This window comes from Pinus tabuliformis, chromosome 3_2 (assembly GCF_031772625.1).
Source record: "Pinus tabuliformis cultivar Carrire ecotype Pingquan chromosome 3_2, CPIR1, whole genome shotgun sequence".
Classification (NCBI taxonomy): domain Eukaryota; kingdom Viridiplantae; phylum Streptophyta; class Pinopsida; order Pinales; family Pinaceae; genus Pinus; species Pinus tabuliformis.
In genome coordinates this window covers 888057958-888081583 of record NC_142302.1, presented here as the reverse complement: position 1 = coordinate 888081583, position 23626 = coordinate 888057958, and positions in this window count along the sequence as shown.

The following is a 23626-nucleotide window of genomic DNA, read 5'->3' as shown; positions in this document are numbered from 1 at the left end:
ACAAGTTTTTAATTGCGTCGGTCCACTATTTGCCTGGTGGCAGAGGTAGATCTGGATCCCCTTTGAAATTTGTGTCAGCATAAGCATAGTCACCGAACATAAGTAGTTGGCATTCAAGCCATGCAAAGATCTGTGGAGGGTAGTGCATATGTTAGCCCGTGCCTCCTCGAGGCATGAGATGGCTCCATCTCACGAGCCTTGGATCTCGGGGGGCAGGATGTGGTACTTCTACCCACTAGTAACATAAGAGGGTATTTACTCCAAAAATAAGGTCACTAGTATGGAACCAAACCCGAACTGCTTCAGGTGTCCATGCTTGCCCTTAGTCAGATGGCGCTTCATCTTCACCAAAAGAAATCCACACCAGTTGAAAATGGTGGGTGTCAAACAAGAAATAGCGTAATGGAATTGAGACTTGGAAGCCTCGTGAAGAGCTTGTGTGCTAGATGCACAAGCCATGGTGAACAATATTGTTCTCAAGACGAGGTTATTATTGATAGTTGCAATTTTCACATTGCCTTCGTTCATTATCTCGGCACCAAGACAGTATCTATGGACCAGAATCCTGGTACTTTCACCTCCTTGGCAGTATCCAAAGAGTTGAATGGCTTCCCCTCTACGGGACAATCCCATGATGAAGTAAATGTCCATTTCTTCTAGTTCCAACTCCTACCCTTTGATGATGAAGATCTCTTGATCTACATCCCAAAGGTTGATCAAATAAGGCAACAACTCCATTTGTACCCTCAGCCCTGTGGTCCAAAAGAATTTCAGTAGGCCACAATCCCACAAAGCATTTATACATGCCGAATATTGAGATTCTTGGTGATCCTTGGCCTCATGACCTCTTTATTTCCATTCTAGGACCATATTTTTCCTTCAAACAACATTTAAACCCCTTTTAGTGCTTTTTCCATGGATAAAATCAACTGTTTTTGCTTTAAAAATGAGTTTTTAATCTCCAGAAGCTGCTCTCAGCGCCATCGCGTGAACCTTTGGGATCTAGCACAACCATCGCGGGTCCGATGACCATACCCGTGATGGTCGACAGTGACCTAAATTTTAAAAATCCTCTTTTTTAGCTTGAAATTCACCGTTAAAATTTCATAAAAAGGTAATGAAATGCAAGAGCATGGATGAGGCTCTTACATGTCGCAGATGGATCGTAAAATGGTATCTTGGATCTCTCACAGCAGCCACTAGAAAATCAAGGAACTTAGGGCACAAAAGCACTTTCAGAGCTCAGTTTGGTAAAATGGTAAAAAATGAAATTACTTTTACCTATTTATAAGTTTTGGAAGTCATTTTGTTGAATATTTTTGCAATATTTTAATATTTTCTCTATATCAGTGATAAGTGTGTTTCAGGTGCAATTATAGGTGCTTTCGAAGTGAACAATGATCATTATTGACCGATTCTCAGAGTTTTATTTTATCTCTTTTTCAGACTCCTTAAATAAACGAAAAAGGACCCCCTCGAGTAATCTTTCAACTCTTTTCTGACTCTCGGAAATTCAAAAGATTGTCGAGTACTTGTTGTTTCGAACTCATTAAAGTAAATGAATCGACATCACCTCAGTATACATTTACCCCTTTTTCGGGCTGAGACTAACTATTTATGAAAAGGTTACACCTTGATCGACATGGTCAAGAGATTCCCTCGGATATTGTTTTCAACCTTTTCGGGTTCGAGGGACAAATTACGAAAAGGGACATGATGGAGTTTTATTTTTTGTTTATTTTTCAAACTCTCTAAACATGAAAAAGATATCGAGATATTCTTCTGTCGAAATTGTTAAAATTTTACAATGAAAGGCTTGTCAACCATGATGAGACCGATCTTCTCCTTCCCAGGGCTCGGAAAACTTACTAGGATGGATTCATTTAAAGAATGAACTTACATGACAAGCATATTCTATCCCCTCCAAGCTTCAGATAAAAATAATTGGGGTACTCGCTAGAAATAGTGGGGGAAAATGAAGATGAGACATTATTTGTATAGGCAGCATGTCACTCTTGAACATGACACTCTTCTGCTCTCGTGTCGGGTTTGGTATATCCTCACTTAGTCACTTGTCCTCCAGGTTTGGGTAATCCTTATTTCTTCTTATTTGACTATTACACACTGTCATCATGACCTTTAGTCCCATGTTGTGTTAGATGCTACCATACTCTAGAGTCATGTCACCAATATGTTCAAGAGAAGTCGAATCTGCAGTTATTTACCTATACATTTTTTCATTCATTGCTATAGTCCTGAATATTATTCCACTTTATTCCTTGTTTCGTGTCGATGATGGGGGATTCATCATTTCCCTCCTTCGATGGGTCACTTCTTGTTGACTTCAGCTCAATATCTAGGAGGATGACTTAGAAACTCCCTTTCACTACCTTAGAGCTGACATGCATTAATGGTCAATTCTTCTCATCTGACAACAGGTCTTCATCATTCGATTTCGATTGAGTGATTCCACGAGTGTTCGAAATCATCTTCATTATCACATTCACGGATTGTACTGTTGTACCTTGAGGGCCATTGTCATTATTGGTGGTTTCTCTCGTACCTGTTAACCGTCCACATCATTAACCGGTAATCAGGTGGTTTTCTAGCGTGTTCGACTTCAACACATTTTCACATGCTGGGATTTGTATATTTATCGGATCGAGATGGAGCACAAGACCCCGAGTCTTGTTTGTTATGGCTCAGGCTTCATGGAGTTTTATGTTATTCATGATTGTACACATGTTTCTACTATACGGATGGCTGTGACCATACCATGAGACTTAATATTTATATTGATCCTTGTTATCTGGATGGTTGCGCCCATACCATGGATCTTTTTATATAGTCTTCATCATCCAAATGGTTGTGCCCATCCCATGGATTCATGTCTTAATCTAAAATATGTATATGTATATGCCTCTTTGATTTGTAGGTATCCTGACAGTGTGTGTCCTCGTGCTTGCCAAAAGTTCGTAAAGCATTTCAGCCATCACTCCTCATTCTACCTTCATGCTTTAGGGGCCATCTGTTACACAATATTTTGTCATGGCTCCTGCACTTCCCTATGACATACCCTGAAGTGCCTGAAACATGATCATTATATAGTATACTCATCAATGTATACAGCTCAGATCCCTCTTTTAAATTTGCTTGCAAAATATCTGGAGCTTTCCCTGAAGAAATGGCTAATGAAACCCTAAAATGAGAATCATCGCCTGTATGAAGCTCAAAACTGCAATGATCGCCTGTTGCACCTTGTTAAGCCAGCGATGGCATCACTCTATTCTCTCTCATACTCGTGATGGTCTCAAAAAGGAAGTTTTCCCAAGGAGGATGAGAAGTTTTGTGATCCAGAAGCTTCCAGAGCGACGAGCTGGAGGTGGTTTCGCATAGATGAGGTCGAATCCTCATAATTTGACCTCTTGGTCTCATCCCTATTAGCTACCTCCTTAAGAAGTGGGCCTAATCCTATCTTTGGAGGAGGTCTAACTCCCTCTCCCAACCTATAAATTTTCCCTTTGCCATTCCCAAATGGTTGATCAAGTTCCATTTGCACCCCTATGTTGAGCTTATGCTTGAGGCCATTCATTAGACTTGGAGAAGGAGTGTTGGAGAGTTTCTTGGCTTGGACTTGGATTACCACTCAAGGAGACAATTTCAACATCAAGGCTATGGTTGTAAGATCCCCTTTTATTCTTTAAATAATAATACAACTGCTGGTTCATCTTCCCAATAAATATGTTCATGTATGTATTTGTTTGGCATTCCCTGATCAGATGAATAGATTATTATTGGATTTTCTATTGCTTTTGGCATGCTTTGTTGTCTCTTGGTTGTTTGTGTAGGTACATAAGTGCTGAAGAAAGCAGGAACACGACCTTGACACAAGAAGTTCGAGGATTTCAACAAAGGAAATTAAATCAGCATTAGAGCAAGGATTTCAAAAATTAATTACTCTTTCATGACAGCCAATTCTTCCATCAGGTTGTATTGTTTAACTGAGGGAAGAATCTTCAACGGCAATTGTTTATGAGATCGTGGAAGAGACTTGCAAATATAATACAATATCAACAACCGACAAAGAAAGCATCATGATGATGAATTTATTGATTGTTTTATATTTTTTTAAAATTAAAATGAAGTATACTCTTATTATTATTATTATTATTATTATTATTATTATTATTATTATTATTATTATTATTATTATTATTATTATTATTATTTATTTATTATAGATGAGATTTTTTAATTTAAAGAATATTATTTTATTTTTAAAAAGGATATTTGTCAATTTCAGTTGAGTATGGATTAAATCACACATGGCTTTCATATTGAGTTCTAGAATGCACCTCCTTGCTAAATTATTATTCACTACATTTGAAAGCTAATTCTTTGTTCACACGTGTAACTCCACATTCAGCATGGACAAAATCACTCATCACCCTCATACTTGCTATATTATTATTCACTATATTTGAAGGCTCAATTTATATGTCATGGAAAGCTTCTTCATTGTTCAATGATTTTGTCTTGTTTTGTTAACAACAAGTTTAAAACAATCCAATGTTTTGTAAAATTAAATGCTCGTTAAAGAGATGTGGTGTGTATATATATGGAAGATAAACTACTACATTAAAATTTCTAGTTTTTTTTTTTCAACCATATGAAAATCTATCATAACTAAGTTAACAAACTAGCAGCAACTAAGACAATCATCTCTAGATACTATAGCAAATGTAGGGTGATGATCTACAATTGTAGGTTCACTAATCAGCAAAAATACTTGCAATCTCATATATAAAGGGAGAACCCTCTAGGTTGCAATCTTTTATCCATAGGAAGCCGAGTCTGCCGCCCTGTAAATGTGATACACCAAATATAGCATTCAGGGAGATTTCCTATACGTACATCAAGTCCTTGGTCAATTTATTGGCTGAGGTATATATTACAGTTCGTAGTTACTTGGTACTCCTTTTACCTAGATTCACCAGAGCAGTCATGTGATCTTATCTGACTCTTTAAATTTGCAGAGACCATCAAGTAACTTGTACTTTCATGCTCGAAAAACTATTGAAAGCGACTAGAGTCACCTTTTCGCCTTTTCTCGACTCTTAAAAGATGAAAAGGCAATGTTTTTATTTCTAAAATATAACTTCCCACGACAAACATGACATCCCAAGCAGTTGCTTCTTAGACCAAATTGAGTAATTCCATGTTAATTTCGAGACTGTTAAAGCCTGAATCAATTTGTTTCCTTTCTTTTTTTGTTGTTGAGGGGAAGCCATCATGGCTGAACAGTTGAGTCCATCTCATAGTTCCCCTTCGTTTTCTGGTACTGAAAGGTCCTCCCAAAGAGTTCATCCGGAACTTCCTCAGTCGCTTGAGGATCAGGGTGTTGAACTTGGAATTGTTCTGAGCTTCCAACTTTTTTCTTCTCGACTGCCTCCGTCAGATTCCTGGTCACCACAAGAATCTAATCCAAATTCCTTTGATAATCCCATTCGGACACCTAAGAGTTCGTAAACTCTAGAAAGTCCTCCAAGACTGGTTGTTTATCCATCGAACCCATTGTTCGATGCTGTTGTGATATCTCCACAACGTTTGTACAGTCCGTACGATCGGCCTGCTATTCCTTTGGAGTTATCTCCTCAAACATCTTTGGTTCCTCGTCGCCAGTTGTTTCCATCTATGGAGTCAGAAGGCGATATCCCAGTCTCCTCTCCAGGTCATTCGGAAGTTTCTGCTACACACACTCCTGACGTAGATGATGAGCAGGGATACGAGTTCCCTCTAGAAGGCTTCCCTTTTACGGGAAGAGTCACGTCTCTCTCTTATCCTGAATTTAGTGAGCCCATATTGTGACATGGTTATATCTCTCTAGCTAATTTTGTTTCGGGCATTCCTACTGCCTCGTCATTGTATCAGAACCCCATCTGGTGTTCCAGCGCTATGTCTACATCGGGTCCATTAGTTCAGAACATGACCTCTCGACCGATTGTGCAAACTGCAGTCACTTCAGTTCCGGTTCAACATACCATTCTATCTCAACCTATCTTGTCATTTCGACCAACTCTTCTGGTTCAACTGGAAATCTCAGGTCAGGTCTCGGTAAGTTCTTCTATCCCTCCAGTGAGTGGACAGACTATTCCGTTGCCCGGGGGCAAGATCCGAATATCCCCATGATGTCTGGCGAAAGCAATGTGAGTGGATTACAAACTCACATGGTTGGAATGAATCAACCCTTTTACAGCACTATTCCTAACCCTGTCGGTCCATCCGAGTCAGGTAACGTCCAATACCAGTAGCCATATATGGCTCAGGTCCCATTCCAACCGGCTTATGTCCCATATGGTTCGCAAGCTATGGTAAATCCACCTTACATTCCTCAAGATGGGCCTTATGTTCAGCCTGGCCAATCCACTGTGCCTGGTGGATATGGCCAAATCCAATTCAGGAACTATTAATACCCTCATGGTATCACCCCACGAACTGTCCAGGTACCATTGCAGCAACAAGGACAACCTTCGCAACAATAAGGGAAACCTTCGCAGCAGCAAGCGCAATATTCGCAGCAACAAAGGCAAGGATTGTAGCAGCAAGGACAACTGCTACAACCACAAGGGCAACCTTTGCAATAGTCGCAGTGAACTTTGCAGCCGCAGACGCAGTTTTTTCAACGGTCCTCTCAAACTTTTTCGTCGCAATGCCAACCTTTGCAGTCGCAGGGCCAACCTTTACAGCAGAAAATCCAGCCTTTGCAGCAACAAGGTCAGCCTTTGCAGCAACATGCCTTATATGCGTATCAGCAAGGTCAGGGTCAGCCCCTACAATAGCAGGTTCAAAATCCTTACGTCCACGGTCAGCAGGTTCAGCAACCTTATAACACGTATTCCACGTACAATTCTCATCAACGGCCTATGGGAAGGCAGTATCAAACCTACCCAGGACAAAATCCTCCTTATGGGCAAGGTAACCCTCAGTGGGGACAAAATCAAAGTCCATATGGAAAAAATCTGCCACTATGGGGGAAACATTCTTACCATCAAGGATGGACTCCGCATTTTGTGTCTCCTCAAAGAACCTATATGTCGTTCAACACGTAATTGCCTTTCTTAGATATGTTGGAACTACCCGATGTTTCCAGGCTCACGAATGATCCCATTCTTCATTCGCTATATTGGCCTCCAGTTCCATCGAAGATTCTGAGCGATTTCCCCAAAGTTGAGGGAAAAGTGAAGGAGGATACACAAGCCCATGTGATGGCATATCACCTCTAGTGTTCCTCCAATTCGTACATCGATGATTCTATCTGTCTTCAACTCTTTCAAAGAACTCTCACAGGTGTTGCCGCCAAATGGTACATCGAGATGCCTTGAGTTACCTATGGTGACTTCAACTCTCTTACTATGGCTTTTCTTACTCATTTCTAGCTGTCAGTTCACTGTGAACTTGACACCCATTTTCTTACGTCACTAAAGAAAGACACCGCGACCCATATCTCTGATCATATCCATGAATGGAGATGTCAGCATCGCCTCATCAGGTTTGAGATTTCTGATGAGTTGTTGACAGAATGGTTCACAAAATCATTCGTCAGCAAAATTGCTAAGGACATAGCCATGGGTGGATGTGTTACCGAAGAACAAGCTATTACTCGTGCTCAGTATTTAAACCTAGTCTATTACCAATTTGGCACATTTTATGAGATGTTAATTGATGCTCTGAGACCATCATCGGATCTGACAACATCAAAGTGTCCTAATATGCCACCTGTTGACGGTGTGATTGGTTCCATGTCTCAGAATCCCACGAAAGCTTCTTCGAAGCAGAAAACGGTCTTGAACACTGGTTCCAATAATCCCTATAAGAATTCATCCAGTCCTAGTAAAACCTTTGAGGTACATGTTTTCCAGCCTACCGCAATAGATAAATCCTCTAAAGGTAAAAAGTAGGGAAAAGGTAAAGCCAAATCCGATGCCCCAAAATAGGACCCTCCTAAACCCTTTGTTGATTAGGCTTATTGAAGAAAGCTAAAGTATCCTTGCCTCATCTGTGAGGAGGATCATTACACTAAATATTGTCCCTAATGATCTGAAGCTAGTCGCTTACTAAAAGGGACTCTGGTTGTCTTAAAAGAACCTTTTCCATCACAGCAAACCCAATTGGTAGACCAACCTTAGTCTTCTGCTTCCTCAGGTTCCCAAGTGTTCATGATGCAAGGTTCGTCACCTATCTCGATCGCTACTCGAACCAAGGGCTATAAAGTTAGGCCTAAATAGACCACGAAGAAAGAAGTCCATGATACTCCTTCTTCTTCTACTCCATCCTCTTCTAGTCCTCTCCATATCAAGCGCCCAATAGTGAGTCCGTCATCTGACCAACCCCTAAAGGTGTTCTTCGAAAGTCATCTTTCAATCCGAATTCCAGGGTTGCGCAAAATTACAATATCATTGAGGATTTAGCTCAAGCACCTTCAACGATGCCTGCCTTGGAGGTTCTTCAATCATGTCCAATGCAATGGAAATCACTGTTGTTTGCTATAGGTGTTATTGATCTTGATGATTCGAGTCTGATTAATTTCGATCTAGAGAATCATGTACCTCGTCTTCCTCATTAGATCACATTTCTGATCCAAGTCCTTATCAAAGGAAAGACGATTCATCGAACGGTTATTGATGAAGGTGCTTCAACCTGCATCATGTCAATTTCATGTTGGAAAGCCATTGGCTCTCCTCCTCTTAACTAATCTTCGAACACCTTGGAAGCCTTTGATGGCAGAGGTTCGCGACCTTACGTATTCTCACGAACTTACCGATTACGTTGGAAGGCAAGATTGTTGAATTAGAAGTAGAAGTTGTAGATTCCAATCTCAACTACAACCTTCTTCTCGGGTGAAGCTGGACTCACGCCATGTCTTGTGTAGTGTCTTCTTTGTTCTGCGTACTTCGTTTTCCTCATGAAGGGAAAATCATTATGGTTGATCAACTTTATTTCTTTTCTTCTAGTTCATCCAACGGTAACGTTCCTTATGTGGGAAATACTGAGATTCCTTACAAGCGTGTGGGCACTGGTATCTTCAAAGAATCTGCTTTAATGGGTACTTTTACTATCCCACCTCCGCATGTTCATTCAGTCAATATGATCTCAGATTCCACAGATCCTTGGATTATCCCTTCCGAAGATCAAATTGACTCCTTTGGCGATGCTATGCCTTTAAGTCCATCAGAGATAAATTATCAAGAAATTTTTTTAGCTTCGATGGCCGCTTCAGAACGTTATATTTTCTTTAGTGTCAACCTGGACACTTATGTGCCATCCCCTTGGCTTGGTTCTTGGGATTCTCCAGATCCCTTGAACGAGAAATTCCCCACTGACGAGGATATCGTGGAGGTCATGTTTTTGGAGGAAGTTCCATGGAACAGTCTGCATCATCATTCTTCCTTTCTCCCTTGCCTCGATGAGATGCCTTCTTGTCCTGAAGCGTCTGTTTCTCATCCTTTTATAGCTATGTTTCAAACGCCTGTTCAGGTACATGAAATTTAATCAGAGGGTAATATTGCGAACATCATAGCAATTTTATCTGTTGACATTTCACTTTACCCTAAAATTATCAAAATATTTCAATTGGGGGCACCATTTTCTTGTCATGAGATCAATTTTTTCATGCCTCCTTTCATGAGGTTTTTTCACCGAGTTGTTGAAAATAACAACAAGAAATGCTCAAAATAGCATTGCTATAGATAGCATTTCAGGATATTCCAATTTTAATTTGTCCTTGAATTAAAATTGAGAATTAAAATTCGAATTTAGTCTCACCAGCTGTTTGAAAAATAATTAATTAATTCATCTTAAGTTAATTAGTTGGAGAAATTCAAACATGAAGTCTTTGTGAGGTCATGCAACAATTATCCCTTTGATTGAAGAAGTTACCACTTAATTAAGGAGATAAGGATGAGTTGTATTTGAGTTGTAATTAGTTAGCTTAGTGTTAGATTAGTTCCAAATAGTTTGTGGAACTAATTGTGAGTTCAGTTAGTTAATGCATGCATGCACGCAACTAGTGTTCTCTAGATAACTAAATATTCTCTCATAACTCACTCATGCATGTTAGTTCAGGCAAAGACCCAGTTGAGATTAAAGGCAGGGACTGTGTACTATCAATTTCAAGAATAATCCTATGAGGAAATCTCTGACATGCAGAAGGAATTCATTCCTTGAGGATTGCACAGTTTCTACAAAGGTTAGTGTAGTGTGTGAGGTGAGAATCACACAGGTTGCAGCTGGATCACCCATGAGAAATAGCGCAAGGAAGTAGGAGGCTTGGGGGGCAGAGGAGAAGGTTTGTGAGAAGCCTTGTTTGCCTATGAGCAGCAGTGAGGGATTGTACTGAGAGCTGGATAGCTGTGAGAGCGAAAGCTTTGTGTAATCCTTAGATATTTCCACTTGTATGATAATACAAATAGCGGGGTTTTTAGCTGAGGCTTTCCGCAGAGTATTATTCTGTGTTTCATGTGTGATTGATTCTTCTTCTCTGTTATACGTGTTCTATTTGATCTTGCTCAAATCAATTAAGCTTCCGCAAGTTTGATAGTAGAAGTAGATTAAGTATCTTTCTTTAGTGCATTGCATAATCAGATTAATCTACAGTGAGAATTTCTACATGGTATCAGAGAAAAGGTGATCAGAGCTGTGAACAACATATTGAGAAGGGAAAAGTTCGAAGTTTGAAGTTCTTGATTGCAGGTACAAAATTGATTCCAGGTACAAAATTGAGAAGGGTGGCAGATAATACCTTTCTTTTTGAGAGGGAGTGTTGAAAATAGCAACAAGAAATGCTAAAAAAAACATTGCTATAGATAGCATTTTAGGATATTCAAATTTTAATTTGTCCTTGAATTAAAATTGAGAATTAAAATTCAAATTTAGTCTCACCAGTTGTTTGAAAAATAATTAATTAATTCATCTTGAGTTAATTAGTTGGAGAAATTCAAACATGAAGTCTTTGTGAAGTCATGCAACAATTATCCCTTTGATTGAGGAAGTTTTCCCTTAATTAAGGAGATAAGGATGAGTTGTATTTGATCTATAATTAGTTAGCTCAATTAACTAAGTTAAGTCTAGTTAGATTAGTTCCAAACAGTTTGTGGAACTGATTGTGAGTTCAGTCAGTTAATGCATGTATGCATGCAACTAGTGTTCTCTATATAACTGAATATTCTCTCATTAATAACTCATGCATGTCAGTTCAGACAAAGACCCAGTTGAGATTAAAGGTATGGACAGTGTACTATCAGTTGCAAGAATATTCATATGAGGAAATCTCTTGCATGCAGAAGGAATTCATTCCTTGAGGATTGCATAGTTTCTACAGAGCTTAGTGCAATGTGTGAGGTGAGAATCACACAGGTTGCAACTAGATCACCCAGGAGAAACATTGCAAGGAAATAGGAGGCTTAGAGGGCATAGGATAAGGTTTGTTAGAAACCTTGTTTGCTTATGAGCAGCAGTGAGGGATTGTACTGAGATTTGGATTGCTGTGAGAGCTAAAGCTTTGTGTAATCCTAAGATATTTCCACTTGTATGATAATACAGATAGCGGGTTTTTTAGCTTAGGCTTTCCCCAGAGTATTCTTCTATGTTTCATGTGTGATTGATTCTTCTTCTTTGTTATATGTGTTCTATTTGATCTTTCTCAAATCGATTAAGTTTCTGCAAGTTTGATAGTAGAAGTAGATTAAGTATTTTGCTTTAGTACATTTCATAATCAGATTAATCTACAGTGAGAATTTCTACATGAGTTTCTACCGTTTGCCCATTATCGCAATGGCATTTTGATCTTATGACTCGCAAACCTCACTCGCCTAAGGGGCATGGGGGAAATCCTTTTAAGAGTTTTACTCTATTGTTTGGATGAGTCGATGCTTACATGTCATGTCCACGGTGAAACTCTGGTTTTATTCTTTGTTGATTGATTACCCGAGTTCGGAAATGGACTCCATCTAAAGTATTATGCATGAGATTCTTATGATAACTTTTGTACATTAGTATGCTAATTCATTAGTGTGCGTTTTGATTTTTGGTGTGTTTGTTTGCTTTAGAGACATATGTTTTTCTTCTTACCCTGTGTTCCACTCGATTTGCAGATGTCATCAGTTCATTACATTGGTTTTGTTGATGGTGCTTGTCGTAGCACAAAGAACCTCTCTTCCACAGCATGGGTAATCTATGACCCTAATGGAGAGCTGATCAACCTACAAGGTATTTACCTTGGCCAAACAACCAATAATATCATTAAGTATAGTGCAGTTATTGAACGCTTGTCATAAGCAGTTGCTCTTGGCATTACGAATTTAGTTGTTAAGTTGGATTCACAGTTTGTTGTGTTACAATTGAACAATAATTATTCAGTAAGAAATCCACAAATATTGCATATGTATCTACGTGTTAGATTGCTGGAAAGAATTTTTATTACATTACATATCAACATATTCCACCTAATTTAAATACATTAACTGATGCATTAGCAAATTTTGTTATTGATAGACATTTGCGTTATTTGTGAAACTGGATCATGTAATGAACACATAAGTATAAACAATACATACATACATATATATATCACATTTGTGGGAGAGTTTACATCAAAATGTCAAAAAATACAGTGTTCTGAGACATTTGGCTTTCAAAGCCTACAAAATGTGTAAACGGCTAGGAGAGTTATCAAACTGTACGATGCTCATGGTAGCATGCGACTGCTCTGATCACTCGGCCTAACAACCGACGCAGTCTCGCAGAGACTCTGACTGTATGTCTTTGCCATCGAAGTGGAGCATCATCAATGGTGGCATAATTTGGAACCCCTTAGATAATTTCCTCTAGGTTGCGCTCCATCTTGGCTAAGGGGACAGCCCCTTCTGCTTAGCCTGCAACCACTATCGGATGGGCAGCTCGCCGTGCTATTGGAAACATGCCTGTCGGTCTCTCTGGCGGTCTCTCCGGTTCCACATCTGCACATTTGTCATTAATTGAGTCTTAGATTACATTCTCATAAAAATCATAAAAACTTAAAAAAAAATCAAAAAACAATTTTTTAATTGCGTCGGTCCACTGTTCGCCTAGTGGCAGAGGTAGATCTGGATCCCCTTTGAAATCTGTGCCAGCATAAGCATAGTCACCGACCATAAGTAATTGGCATTCCAACCATGCAAATATTTGTGGAGGCTAGTGCATATGTTGGCCCGTGCCTCCTCGAGGCATGAGATGGCTCCATCTCACGAGCCTTGGATCTCGGGGGCAGGATGTGGTACTTCTACCCACTAGTAACATACGAGGGCATTTACTCCAAAAATAAGGTCACTAGTATGGAACCAAACCCGAACTGCTTCAGGTGTTCGTGCTTGCCCTTAGTCAGATGGCGCTTCATGTTCGCCAAAAGAACTCCACACCAGTTGAAAATAGTGGGTGTCAAACAAGAAATAGTGTACTGGAAATGAGACTTGGGAGCCTCGTGAAGAGCTTGTGTGCCAGATACACACGCCATGGTGAATAATATTGTTGTCAGGACAAGGTTATTGGTGATAGTTGCAATTTTCACATTGCCTCCGTTCGTTATCTCGGCACCAAGACAGTATCTATGGACCAGACTCCTGGTACTTTCACCTCCTTGGTGGGATCCAAAGAGTTGAATGGCTTCCCCTCGACGGGACAATCCCGTGATGAAGTAAATGTCCATTTCTTCTAGTTCCAACTCCTACCCTTTGATGATGAAGATCTCACGATCTACATCCCAAAGGCTGATCAAATAAGGCAACAACTCCATTTGTGCCCTCAGCCCTGTGGTCCGGAAGAATTTCAGTAGGCCACAATCCCTCAAAGCATTTATACATGCTGAATCTTGAGATTCTTGGTGATCCTTTGCCTCATGGCCTCTTTCTTTCCATTCTAGGACCATATTTTTCCTTCAAACAACATTTAAACCCCTTTTAGTGCTTTTTCCATGGATAAAATCAACAATTTTTGCTTTAAAAATGAGTTTTTAATCTCTCAAAGTTGCTCTCAACACCATCACGTGAGTCTCTGGGATTTAGCACAACCATCGCGGGTCCGATGACCATACCCGCAATGGTCGATAGTGACCTAAATTTTAAAAATCCTCCTTTTTAGCTTGAAATTCACCGTTAAAATTGCATAAAAAGGTAATGAAATGCAAGAGCATGGATGAGGCTCTTACTTGTCGCAGACGGATCGTAAAATGGTATCCCAGATCTCTCGCAGCAGCCATTAGAAAATCAAGGAAATTAGGGCACAAAAGCACTTTCAGAGCTCAGTTTGGTAAAATGGTAAAAAATGAAATTACTTTTACCTATTTATAATTTTTGGAAGTCATTTTGTTGAATATTTTTGTAATATTTTAATATTTTCTCGATATCAGTGATGGGTGTGTTTCATGTGCAATTATAAGTGCTTTCAAAGTGAACAATGATCATTTTTGACCGATTCTCAGAGTTTTAATATTTTATCTCTTTTTCGCACTCCTTAAATAAACGAAAAAGGACCCCCCGAGTAATCTTTCAACTCTTTTCTGACTCTTGGAAATTCAAAATATTGTCGAGTACTTGTTGTTTCGAACTCGTTAAAGTAAATGAATCGACGTCACCTCAGTATACCTTTACCCCTTTATGTTTACCTCGACTTGTTGTGTTACAATTGAACAATTATTATTCAGTAGGAAATCCACAAATATTGTGTATGTATCTACGTGCTAGATTGTTGGAAAGAAATTTGATTACATTACATATCAACATATTCCACGTAATTTAAATACATTAACTGATGCATTAGAAAATTTTGTTCTTGATAGACATTTGCGTCATTTGTGAAACTAGATAATGTTACGAACACATAAGTAGAAATAAAACACACACACACACACATATATATCATGTTTGCTGGAGTGTTTACATCAAAATGTCAAAAAATAAAGTGTTTTGAGACACTTGGCTTACAAAGCCTACAAAATGTGTAAACGGCTAGGAGAGTTATCAAAATGTTCAATACTCATGATAGCAAGTTGTTGGGGAGGAGGATCATCATCATCTCAAAGACTGTGTGGTGAGGAGGATCATGTTGTTGCAGTATATTTCGACCGAGGAGCAAGATGCTGACATTTTGACTAAGGCATTGTCAAAGTGTAAATTCGAGTTCCATAGAGACAGGGTCGAGGTGGCAGATAATACCTTTATTTTTGAGAGGGAGTGTTGAAAATAGCAACAATAAATGCTAAAAATAGCATTGCTATAGATAGCATTTCAGGATATTCCAATTTTAATTTGTCCTTGAATTAAAATTCGAATTTAGTCTCACCAATTGTTTGAAAAATAATTAATTAATTCGTCTTGAGTTAATTAGTTGGAGAAATTCAAACATGAGGTCTTTGTGAAGTCATGCAACAATTATCCCTTTGATTGAGGAAGTTATCCCTCAATTAAGGAGATAAGGATGTGTTGTATTTGATCTGTAATTAGTTAGCTCAGTTAACTAAGTTAAGTCCAGTTAGATTAGTTCCAAACAGTTTGTGGAACTGATTGTGAGTTCAGTCAGTTAATGCATGCATGCATGCAACTAGTGTTCTCCAGATAACTAAATATTCTCTCATAAATAACTCATGCATGTCAGTTCAGACAAAGACCCAGTTGAGATTAAAGGCAGGGACAGTGTACTATCAGTTTCAAGAATATTCCTATGAGGAAATCTCTTGCATGCAGAAGGAATTCATTCCTTGAGGATTGCACACTTTCTACAGAGGTTAGTGCAGTGTGTGAGGTGAGAATCACACAGGTTGCAGCTAGATCACCCAAGAGAAACAGTGCAAGGAAATAGGAAGCTTGGAGGGCAGAGGATACAGTTTGTGAGAAGCCTTGTTTTCCTATGAGCAGCAGTGAGGGATTGTACTGAGAGTTGGATAGCTATGAGAGCTAAGGCTTTGTATAATCCTGAGATATTTCCACTTGTATGATAATACAGATAGCGGATTTTTTAGCTAAGGCTTTCCCCAAAGTATTCTTCTGTGTTTCATGTGTGATTGATTCTTCTTCTCTGTTATATGTGTTCTGTTTGATCTTTCTCAAATCAATTAAGCTTCTGCAAGTTTGATAGTAGAAGTAGAATAAGTATTTTGCTTTAGTAAATTGCATAATCAGATTAATCTACAGTGAGAATTTCTACACGAGTTTCTACCGTTTGCCCATTATCGTAATGGCGTTTTGATCTTATGACTCGCAAACCTCACTCGCCTGGGGGGCATGGGGGAAAATCCTTTTATGAGTTTTACTCTATTGTTTGGATGAGTCGTTGCTTACATGTCATATCCATGGTGAAACTCCAGTTTTGTTCTTTGTTAATTGATTACCCGAGTCCGGAAATGGACTCCATCTATAGTATTATGCATGAGATTCTTATGATAACTTTTGTACATTAGTATGCTAATTCATTAGTGTGCGTTTTGATTTTTGGTGTGTTTGTTTGCTTTGGAGACATATGTTTTTCTTCTTACCCTGTGTTCCACTCGATTTGCAGATGTCATCAGGTCATTACATTGGTTTTGTTGATGGTGCTTGTCATGGCACAAAGAACCTCCCTTCCACAGCATGGGTACTCTATGACCCTAATGGAGAGCTGATCAACTTACAAGGTATCTGCCTTGGCCAAACAACCAATAATATCATTAAGTATAGTGCAGTTATTGAACTCTTGTCATAAGCAGTTGCTCTTGGCATTATGAATTTAGTCGTTAAGTTGGATTCATAGCTCGTTGTGTTACAATTGAACAATAATTATTCAGTAAGAAATCCACAAATATTGCATATGTATCTACGTGTTAGATTGCTGGAAAGAATTTTTATTAAATTACATATCAACATATTCCACCTAATTTAAATACATTAACTAATGCATTAGCAAATTTTGTTCTTGATAGACATTTGCGTCATTTGTGAAACTGGATCATGTTATGAACACATAAGTATAAATAAAACATACATACATACATACATACATACATACATACATACATACATACATACATACATACATACATACATACATACATACATACATATATATATATATATATATATATATATATATATATATATATATATATATATATATATAGATATATCTCGTTTGTCTGAGTGTTTACATCAAAATGTCAAAAAATAGAGTGTTCTAAGACATTTGGCTTTCAAAGCCTACAAAATGTGTAAACGGCTAGGAGAGCTATCAAACTGTGCGATGCTCATGGTAGCATGCGACTGCTCTAATCACTTGGCCTAACAACCGATGCAGTCTCGCAGAGACTCCGACTGTATGTCTTTGCCATCGAAGTGGAACATCGTCAATGGTGGCATAATCTGGAACCCCTTAGATAATTTCCTCTAGGTTGCGCTCCATCTCAGCTAAGGGGTTAGCCCATTCTGCTTAGCTTGCAACCACTATCGGATGGTCAGCTCACTGTGCTATTGGCAACATGCCTGTTGGTCTCTCTGGCAGTCTCGCCGGTCCCACACCTGCACGATTGTCATTAATTGAGTCTTAGATTACATTCTCATAAAAATCATAAAAACTTAAAAAAAATCAAAAAACAAGTTTTTAATTGCGTCGGTCCACTATTTGCCTGGTGGCAGAGGTAGATCGGGATCCCCTTTGAAATTTGTGTCAGCATAAGCATAGTCAGCGAACATAAGTAATTGGCATTCAAGCCATGCAAAGATCTGTGGAGGGTAGTGCATATGTTGGCCCGTGCCTCCTCGAGGCATGAGATGGCTCCATCTCACAAGCCTTGGATCTCGGGGGGTAGGATGTGGTACTTCTACCCACTAGTAACATAAGAGGGTATTTACTCCAAAAATAAGATCACTAGTATGGAACCAAACCCGAACTGCTCCAGGTGTCCATGCTTGCCCTTAGTAAGATGGTGCTTCATGTTCGCCAAAAGAAATCCACACCAGTTGAAAATGGTGGGTGTCAAACAAGAAATAGCGTACGGGAACTGAGACTTGGAAGCCTCATGAAGAGCTTGTGTGCTAGATGCACGCGCCATGGTGAACAATATTGTTCTCAGGACGAGGCTATTGGTGATAGTTGCAATTTTCACATTGCCTCCGTTCGTTATCTCGGCACCAATACAGTATCTATGGACCAGACTCCTGGTACTTTCACCTCCTTGGTGGGATCCAAAGAGTTGAATGGCTTCCCCTCGACGGGACAATCCCATGACGAAGTAAATGTCCATTTCTTCTAGTTCCAGCTCCTACCCTTTGATGATGAAGATCTCTCGATCTACATCCCAAAGGTTGATCAAATAAGGCAACAACTCCATTTGTACCCTCAGCCCTGTGGTCCAGAAGAATTTCAATAGGCCACAATCCCACAAAGCATTTATACATGCCGAATATTGAGATTCTTGGTGATTCTTGGCCTCATGACCTCTTTCTTTCCATTCTAGGACCATATTTTTCCATCAAACAACATTTAAACCCCTTTTAGTGCTTTTTCTATGGATAAAATCAACAGTTTTTGCTTTAAAAATGAGTTTTTAATCTCTAAAAGTTGCTCTCAGCGCTATCACGTGAGCCTTTGGGATCTAGCACAACCATCGCAGGTCCGATGACCATACCCGCGATGGTCGACAGTGACCTAAATTTTAAAAATCCTCTTTTTTAGCTTGAAATTCACCGTTAAAAATGCATAAAATGGTAATGAAATGCAAGAGCATGGATGAAGCTCTTACCTGTCGCAGACGGATCGTAAAATGGTATCCCGGATCTCTCGCAGCAGCCACTAGAAAATCAAGGAAATTAGGGCACAAAAGCACTTTCAGAGCTCAGTTTGGTAAAATGGTAAAAAATGAAATTACTTTTACCTATTTATAAGTTTTGGAAGTCATTTTGTTGAACATTTTTGTAATATTTTAATATTTTCTCGATATTAGTGATGAGTGTGTTTCTTGTGCAATTATAGATGCTTTTGAACTGAACAATGATCATTATTGACCGATTCTCGGAGTTTTATTTTATCTCTTTTTCGGACTCCTTAAATAAACGAAAAAGGACCCCCCAAGTAATCTTTCAACTCTTTTCTGACTCTCGGAAATTCAAGAGATTGTTGAGTACTTGTTGTTTCGAACTCGTTAAAGTAAATGAATCGACGTCACCTCAGTATACATTTACCCCTTTTTCGGGCTGAGACTAACTATTTATGAAAATGTTACACCTTGATCGGCATGGTCAAGAGATTCCCTCGGATATTGTTTTCTACCTTTTCGGGTTCGAGGGACAAATTAGGAAAAGGGACATGATGGAGTTTTATTTTTCGTTTATTTTTCAAACTCTCTAAACATGAAAAAGATATCGAGTTATTCTTCTGTCGAACTTGTTAAAATTTTACGACAAAATGCTTGTCAACCATGACGAGACTGATCTTCTCCTTCCTAGGGCTTGGAAAACTTACTAGGATGGATTCATTTTAAGAATGAACTTACATGACAAGCATATGCTATCCCCTTCAAGCTTCAGATAAAAATAATTGGGGTACTCGCTAGAAATAGTGGGGGAAAATGAAGATGAGACATCATTTGTATAGGTAGCATGTCACTCTTGAACATGACACTCTTCTACTCTTGTGTCGGGTTTGGGATATCCTCACTTAGTCACTTGTTCTCCGGGTTTGGGTAATCCTTATTTCTTCTCATTTGACTATTCCACACTGTCATCATGACCTTTAGTCCCATGTTGAGTTAGGTGCTACCATACTCTAGAGTCATGTCACCAATATGTTCAAGAGAAGTCCAATCTGCAGTTATTTACCTATACATTGTTTGATTCGTTGCTATAGTCCTGAATATTATTCCACTTTATTCCTTGTTTCATGTCGATTATGGGGGATTCATCATTGCCCTCCTTCGATGGGTCACTTCTTATCGACTTCAGCTCATTATCCAGGAAGATGACTTAGAAACTCCCTTTCAGTACCTCAAAGCTGACATGCCTTAATGGTCAATTCTTCTCATCCGACAACAGGTCTTCATCATTGGATTTCGATTGAGTGATTCCACGAGTGTTCGACCTCAACTTCATTATCACATTCACGGATTGTACTGTTGTACCTTGAGGGCCATTGTCATTATTGGTGGTTTCTCTCGTACCTGTTAACGGTCCACATCATTGATCGGTAATCAGGTGGTTTTCTAGCATGTTCGACTTCAACACATTTTCACATGCTAGGATTTGTATATTGATTGGATCGGGATGAAGCGCAAGACCCCGAGTATTGTCTGTTATGGCTCAGGCTGCATGGAGTTTTATGTTATTCATTATTGTACACATGTTTCTACTATACAGATGGCTGTGACCATACCGTGAGACTTAATATTTATATTGATCCTTGTTATCTAGATGGTTGCGCCCATACCATGGATCTTTTTATATAGTCTTCATCATCTGGATCGTTGTACCCATACCGTGGATTCATGTCTTAATCTAAAATATGTATATGTATATGCCTCTTTGATTTGTAGGTATCCTGACAGTGTGCGTCCTCGTCCTTGCCAAAAGCTCGTAAAGCATTTCAACCATCACTCCTCATTCTACCTTCATGCTTTAGGGGCCATCTGTTACACAATATTTTGTCATGCCTCCTGCACTTCCCTATGACATACCCTGAAGTGCCTGAAACATGATCATTATATAGTATACTCATCAATGTATACAGCTCAAATCCCTCCTTTAACTTTGCTTGGAAAATATCTGGAGCTTTCCCTAAAGAAATGGCTCATGAAACCCTAAAATGAGAATCATCGCCCTTATGAAGCTCAAAACCGCAATGATCGCCTGTTGCACCTTGTTAAGCCAGCGATGGCATCGCTCTATTCTCTCTCATACTCGTGATGGTCTCAAAAAGGAAGTTTTCCCAAAGAGGATGAGAAGCTTCATGATCTAGAAGCTTCCAGAGCGACGAGCTAGAGGTGGTTTCGCATAGATGAGGTCGAATCCTCCTAATTTGACCTCTTGGTCTCATCCCTATGAGCTACCTCCTTAAGATGTGGGCCTAATCCTATCTTTGGAGGAGGTCTAACTCCCTCTCCCAGCCTATAAATTTCCCCTCTACCATTCCCAAATGGTTGATCAAGTTCCATTTGCACCCGTATGTTGAGCTTATGCTAGAGGCCATTCATTAGACTTGGAGAAGGAGTGTTGGAGAGTTTCTTGGCTTGGACTTGGATTACCACTCAAGGAGACACTTTCAACATCAAGGCTATGGTTGTAAGATTCCCTTTTATTCTTTAAATAATAATACAACTGCTGGTTCATCTTCCCAATAAATATGTTCATGTATGTATTTGTTTGGCATTCCTTGATCAGCTGAATAGATTATTATTGGATTTTCTATTGCTTTTGGCATGCTTTGTTGTCTCTTGGTTGTTTGTGCAGGTACATAAGTGCTGAAGGAAGCAGGAACAAGACCTTGAAATAGGCAGTTCGAGGATTTCAACAAAGGAAATCAAATCAGCATCAGAGCAAGGTAGGCCTCCTCTCTTGTTCTATTTTTCAATTATAATCTAGGAAGATGTCTATTTGATTGTCCTCTCAAGTTGATAGACCCACTCATTGGGCTAGAGGAGTCGTCTCTGTCTCCAGAGCGGATTATCCTTGACAACAGGAGTTGAAATGACAACTCAGGGAAGAACAAGATCTACGTAGAAGGGAGAAGGAAGTGCATCAGGAATAGGTATAGTAGGAGGCGGAACATGAATAGATTGATGAAACTGCGCCCATACAAGTTATAGACTCATCCGAGCAGCTAGCATAGAGAATACAGGGTGAGCAATCGTAGGAGGACTTAGCTCAAGAGATTGAATAGATGCTAGAGCAAATGGATATAGATATGGTTCGGCCAAAGTCAGATCAGGATATTGACCTCATGCCTCAGAACCAAGAGGTCACCCCACTGGCTTCACTAAATTCGGAAGAAGAGCAAGTCTCAAGCGATCAAGGTGACACAAAGATCCTTGAAGAAAATCTGGGAGTGGAGATGCATAACATATCTTTCGATGAGTCACACGACAGAGTTGTGCAATCGTGTAGAGTTCCCACTCTAGATGTCCATATATCTCCTGCGCAGTTTAAAGAATGACTGATCGTATCCTATGTGCACAAGAATCCATTAGCATTGGCGGATGCTACGAAAACATATGTCGAAGCCACCAGCTCGAGCGTTAGATTCTTGATAGCTGAGAACGAGCACATGACTAAGGAATTACAAGTGGTTAAGCAAGGACGAGAACAGGTTACAACATCCACCATCGCAGAGTTGAAGAGAGTGATATTGGATGAAGTACCATCTCTCGAGACAGTCATGTGGATGTTGTACTCCAGATTCATCATTGTTCATAAGTCAGTTGTCCATCTCAACAATTGGCAACAACGCTGTGCTAAGAGAGCACACATCTTGTCAAATCAGCACACTGATGTCTATCGCGTGCAAACATGGAAAATGAGGTACAAAGGAGCCCCATTGCACTTGCCCAAGATGATGAAGCCAAAGGCGGTAGAGTTGAAATCATGCATCTGGAGTCAGATCCAGAACTATGAGGAACTCTCGCAATTCATCACTAGTTTGCAAGCTTCACATGCACGGGTGTTCAGGAGCATGGATGTCATTGTACGCACACATGTGATTCCATCCATTAGCACACTCACTGAGGCGAAGACAAAGAACCAAGTCTGACTGGAGCTGGACATGTACTTTAATGGGTTGATGCGAGTAGCCACCAGCGCAGAGTTGGAGATCAACATAGACAATATGCATCAGTAGGTTGTTGGTCTGGATGCACTCAATACTGTGATGCACATGTTATCAGACGAGCTGGACCAAGCTTCCAAATCAGTGTGCCTGGGTGAGCAGTCGTAGGAGGACTTAGCTCAAGAGATTGAATAAATGCTAGAGCAGATGGACACATATATGGTTCGGCCAAAGTCAGATCAGGATATTGACCTCGTGCCTCAGAACCAAGAGGTCACCCCACTGGCTTCACCAAATCCAGAAGAAGAGCAAGTCTCAAGCGATCAAGGTGACACAAAGATCCTTGAAGACAATCTAGAAGTTGAGATGCATAACATATCTTTCGATGAGTCACAAGACAGAGTTGTGCAATCGCATAGAGTTCCCACTCTAGATGTCCATATATCTCCCGCGCAGTTTGAAGAATGAGTGATTGTATCCTATGTGCACAAGAATCCATTAGCATTGGCGGATGCTACGAAAACATATGCTAAAGCCACCAGCTTGAGCATTAGATTCTTGATAGCTAAGAACGAGCACATGACTAAGGAATTACAAGCGGCTAAGCAGGGACGAGAACAGGTTACAACATCCACCATAGCAGAGTTGAAGAGAGCGATATTGGATGAAGTGTTGTCTCTCGAGACAGTCATGCAGACATTGTACTCCAAATTCATCATTGTTCATAAGTCAGTTGTCCATCTTAACGATTTGCAACAATGTTGTGCTAAGAGAGCATGCATCTTGTCAAATTTGCACACCGATGTCGATCGCGTGCAAA